The following is a 5344-nucleotide window of genomic DNA, read 5'->3' as shown; positions in this document are numbered from 1 at the left end:
TCCATTAGCCGAAACTTCTTTGCAGGTATGTAGTGGGTCGCCGTACATCATTTCCCTCGACTTTGATCCGATCACCATCGCCTGAAACTTCTTGGCAGGTATGTACTGGGTCGGCATGAACTTCCACTGGATGGCTGCCTTCAGAGAAGACGGTAAAAAGTTGGTGCTCGTGAACTTCTAGACCTCCCATGAGATTATCCTTCCTCCGTTGGATTATATAGAGTTTTACCATCGTGGTCCTAGTCATCTAGATTACCACATCAGTTGGACGGACCTTGTTTTGTAGAAGATTGTAATCTTCCAAGTGCCGACACGACATGCGAATTACGCAGACTTCAAGCTAATTGCCTTGTTCGACCGCGGACTCGCCTATCTTTACGCCGGTGCCTTCTTTAGCTGGAGATAACTCACCTCGTAGTGGATCATCGTCAAAGCTGATACACACTTCTGTGATGCTATTAAACACAATGGCATCATCTACGCGATCGACAAAGTAGATGGCACCACGTATTGCTGGGACGGCGCATCTAAGTTGTTTCCGTCTCATGTTAATGATGCCGCCATGACACTGTTTGAACTTTTTGTGATGATTGGCATATCCCTGTTTGAGCAGAATTTGAGTAGAACTATGGAAATGTATTAGAGATGTTGTAAATCAACTATATTTGGAATGAGTTAATTCATGCGATTGTGATCATGTCATTGCAACCAATTTGTACCCCTAAATAATCAAACGGTTAGGAATATATGGATATTCTCCTTATTTTACAGTAATCTATATACTACTACTAAATATGAGTGTGTATCGATGGCCATGTTAGTTTCCTCATTTTCATGATGTAGAAACATGCACCACACTGTTGGTTTCATCAAACCATACATTAGGGAAGTAAATGTGCATATGGAGAACTGTATATTTGGAAGTAGTGAAATCCTGCCATGTGTACATACCTATATTCGCCCTTCAGCAATCAATGGCTAGAATAATATCCTCACAAAAATTTTGCCCACGGAACACGAGTATATAACAATGCATGGTCTGTTAGTTACCTTGAAGAATTTGTTTGTGAGTACAGAACATGATTCCATAACGTGCATGACATGGTAGTTTCCTGTGAAGAATCGATTGCGAGATAACATGAGTATAACCATGCATGGCACTTCTATATTTTCGAACCCAGTATACATTTCCCTGTATTTTCCTCCCAGTTCCAACAGGGACATATCAATGTTGATCTTACATTAATAATGTTGTTTATTGCATTATCCTACTCTGTAACATCCATGATGCGGCTATATCTCCCACGTGTCGGAGCACGACTTAAAGGCATAACCGCATAGTAGGCATGTCGCAAGAGGGGTAATCTTTACACATCTCATGTACTGAATAAGAAAGGGATAAAGAGTTGACCTACAATCGCCACTTCACACAACACATAAATATAGCATTACATCATCCAGATACAATCAAGGTCCATCTACGGAACCAAATAAAGAAAGACAACCCCTAATGCAAAAGATCCCCGATCGCCCCGACTGGGCTCCACTACTGATCAACTGAAACAAAACAACACAATGAATGAGATCTTCATCGAGCTCCTCCTTGAGCTCGGTTGCGCCACCTGCATGGTAACATCGGCACCTGCAAACTGGTTTTGGAAGTAAACTGTGAGTCACGGGGACTCAGCTATCTCACACCCTCGCGATCAAGACTATTTAAGCTTATGGGTAGGAGAAAGGTAATGAGGTGGAGCTGCAGCATGCACTAGCATATATGGTGGCTAACTTATGAAAATGAGAGCGAGAAGAGAAGCAAAGCACGGTCGTGGACTAGAAATGATCAAGAAGTGATCCTGAAACTACTTACGTCAAACATAACACAAGAACCGTGTTCACTTCCCAGACTCCGCCGGAAAGAGACCATCAAGGCTACACACGCGGTTGATGCATTTTAATTAATTTAAGTGTCAAGTTTTCTACAACCGGATATTAACAAATTTCCATCTTCCCATAACCGTGGGCACGGCTTTCGAAAGTTCAAAACCCTGCAGGGGTGTCCCAACTTAGCCCATCACAAGCTCTCACGGTCAACGAAGGATATTCCTTCTCCCAGGAAGACCCGATCAGGCTCGGAATCCCGGTTACAAGACATTTCGACAATGGTAAAACAAGACCAGCAAAGCCACCCGAATGTGCCGACAAATCTCGATAGGAGCTGCACATATCTCGTTCTCAGGGCACACCGGATTGTCCAAACTTCCGGTAGGCCAGCCCAGAGTTGCCCCTGGTGGCCACCGGCGGCTGGCAAGTTGGACCAACACTCAGAGGAGCACTGGCCCAGGGGTTTAAAATGAAGATGACCCTTGAGTCTGCAGAACCAAAGGGAAAAAGGCTTAGGTGGCAAATGGTAAAACCAAGGTTGGGCCTTGCTAGAGGAGTTTTATTCAAGGCGAACTATCAAGGGGTTCCCATTATAACCCAATCGCGTAAGAATGCAAAATCAAGGAACATAACACCGGTATGACGGCAACTAGGGCGGCAAGAGTGGAACAAAACACCAGGCATAAGGCCGAGCATTCCACCCTTTACCAAGTATATAGATGCATTAATTAAATAAGAGATATTGTGATATCCCAACAATCAACATGTTCCAACAAGGAACAAACTCCAATCTTCACCTGCAACTAGCAACGCTATAAGAGGGGCTGAGCAAAGCGGTAACATAGCCAAACAATGGTTTGCTAGGACAAGGTGGGTTAGAGGTTTGACATGGCAATATGGGAGGCATGATATAGCAAGTGGTAGGTATCGCAGCATAGGCATAGCAATAGAGCGAGCAACTAGCAAGCAAAGATAGAAGTGATTTCGAGGGTATGGTCATCTTGCCTGAAATCCCGCAAGGAAGAAGAACGAGTCCATGAAGAAGACAAGCGGACGTAGTCGAACGGATCCTCACAAACATGACGTTATCGGAACTAACCCGAAGAAGCAACATCGGAAAGAAGCAAACAACATAATAAACAACCATCACATAAACATGGCATGATGCACAATCAAGTATGATGCATGTCCGGTTTAATGAAGCATGGCATGGCAAAGTGCACAAGCAATCCTACAAATTAAGTGGAGCTCAATATGCAACGAGTTGCATATTGACGGAACACCACATCAATTATTTAGTTTACTCCCGGTTAGGTACTCAACAATATTAAATGTTGGTTAACATGGCAAAAGGTGAAGCCTAACAAAACTACACCATCTCAACGATTTAAATGGGGCCGGATATAACAAACAACAATTTCGATAAATCCCCATATGCATATATTAGGTTTGGTACTGTTCTGCACTAAACCATATTTTGGAGTTGTTAAACATGCAAAGAGATGCCACCATGTTAAACTATGCATTTTTCTACCCCATTTACATATAAATTTTATTGGAAACCAAGCTACGGTTAAATAGTTATGAATTAAAGCATTTTAACATGACAATATGGCAAATTTACTCAAACAACATTTTGAACATTTTAAACATGCATGAAAGTGGCAAATTATTAAACTACACAAAATTCTAAGCACTTTACATATTAAGTTTGTTTTAATATGATGCACAGTTTGTGAGTTATTATATGCATGTTGTTTAGGGGCTATACTGCAAAACTGTTATCTCAGGATAAAAGACAAAATCACAGAGACAAAAAAAATTAGACTCTCGGCCGAATCTGTATAGGAAACCCAACAGAGGGAAAAGGCCAGGGGCTGATCACCCTGGGCCTTGGACCATCGAAGGTGATGGGCTGGGGATGCACTGGGCCTCAGCGGAAGCAGCTGCCACACAGCGTGCACGCGGGTGTGTTGACCTGGAGTCGGTCAAACACGAGCGACTGGCTCATCCTCGAAGCAGAGGAAAACAGGGGCGCGGCGGAGCTCCTCCAGGAAGAGGATGGCGGCGGGCGGAGGCGAGATCCGGCGACGCGGAAGTGGATTCGGCCGGAGACGATGGCTTGGCGAAGCAGGGGAGGCTCGGACAGCGCACGGGGCTGCTGCAGCTCCTTCGGTGGCCGCCACGGAGGAGTATGGCCGGTGCGGCAGAGCCACTGGTCCGGCGACGTCACGACGGAGATGGAGGGCGGCGGGGTCGAGCGAAGGTGCGTGCGGAAGGAGAGGAGGGCGACGGGGCCTGGCAGGGGAGGCAAACGAGGTGGAATGAGCTGGACGTCGTGGACTACGTCGAAGGCCGTGGTCGGTGGAGCCCTTGGGAAACGGACGAGCTCCTGTGGGGGAAAAACATGGCCGGCAGTCAAGACGTGGAGAGGAGGAGGCAGAGGCAAGGTCGCGGTGGACCGCCTGCTCACCTAGGCGACGACGACGGCAAGGCCGCCGGAGGCCTGGGTCGGAGCGGAGTAGAGGCCGGAGAAGCTTTGTGGCGGCGAGCTTCCTAGGGACGCGGCTGGGACGAGCGGGCGCTCGCTGGATGCGTCGTCCTCTTCCCGCAGTTCAAGAAAGGGGAGGCCAGCGGGGTCCTGGACGGCGACGCGGTGGTGAGATCCGGGCGCGGGGGGATTCGTTCCCGGTGCCGGAGTGGAGGCAGGGTGCACAGGTGAGGTGAGGAGCACTTGGGCGCTGCGCTGCTGCTACTGGTTCGAGGAGAAAGCAGAGGAGGAGCTTCGGGGAAGGAGGAATTCGGGCAGCGGCTGGCGGCTGGGTGCGTGAGCTCGAAGCAGAGGCTGCTCGAGGAGGCCGGGGCTTGGTCGGGCACGGAAACAAAGGGGATGGTGGTCAGCTGCGGTGGGAAGGTGGAGGTGGATCTCAAGGAAAAAACAGGAGGAGTGGATCTGGTTGGTTGGCTGAGAAAAACGAGGAGGATGCGGCGGCGACCGAGGGGATGGATCCCGAGGGGGATTTGGAGTGTGGCGGCGGCTGAGGGGACAAATGACCTAGTTTTTAGGGTTTGGTCTGATATATATAGCAAAAGGATTTTTGGATAGGGGCATTTGGTCCCTCCGATCTTAAACGGACGGTTCCAGATAAATAGGCTAGGAAGTCCTAATAAGAAAATGGAGACGTTTTGTACATGTTTGGGGATGATCCGGACACAACGGTGATGACTGAGCGGTACGGGTTCGGGACAATTTTTGGACGCGCACGCGAGGAGGGCCGCGGGCTGACGAGAGAGGTTAGGTTGGGCCTGACAGTAGGTAGTGGGCTGTGCAGAAAGCCTTCGGCTGAGAGAAGAGAAAAGAGACCCAACGACTATTTTCGGAGACCGAAAACGTCCGACGTTAGACCGACTATATTGAAGCTATAGTTATCCATTGGGGCGTCAAACGGACTCCGAATGCAAT

General features: G+C 48.1%; 1 long non-coding RNA gene across 1 annotated transcript; it reads right to left on the bottom strand.

Annotated features, from left to right (window-relative positions):
- Window positions 1-3690: 3690 nt before the first annotated feature.
- Window positions 3691-4910, bottom strand: LOC119359415. Its single transcript, XR_005172524.1, has 2 exons — window positions 4355-4910; window positions 3691-4273 (listed from the first exon to the last, which is right to left on the bottom strand). It is a non-coding gene; the product is annotated as an uncharacterized LOC119359415 (long non-coding RNA).
- Between the last annotated feature and the right edge of the window lie 434 nt (window positions 4911-5344).

The sequence above is a fragment of the Triticum dicoccoides genome, chromosome 2A (genome assembly GCF_002162155.2).
Source record: "Triticum dicoccoides isolate Atlit2015 ecotype Zavitan chromosome 2A, WEW_v2.0, whole genome shotgun sequence".
Lineage (NCBI taxonomy): Eukaryota > Viridiplantae > Streptophyta > Magnoliopsida > Poales > Poaceae > Triticum > Triticum dicoccoides.
This window is presented reverse-complemented; position numbering and strand designations above follow the sequence as displayed.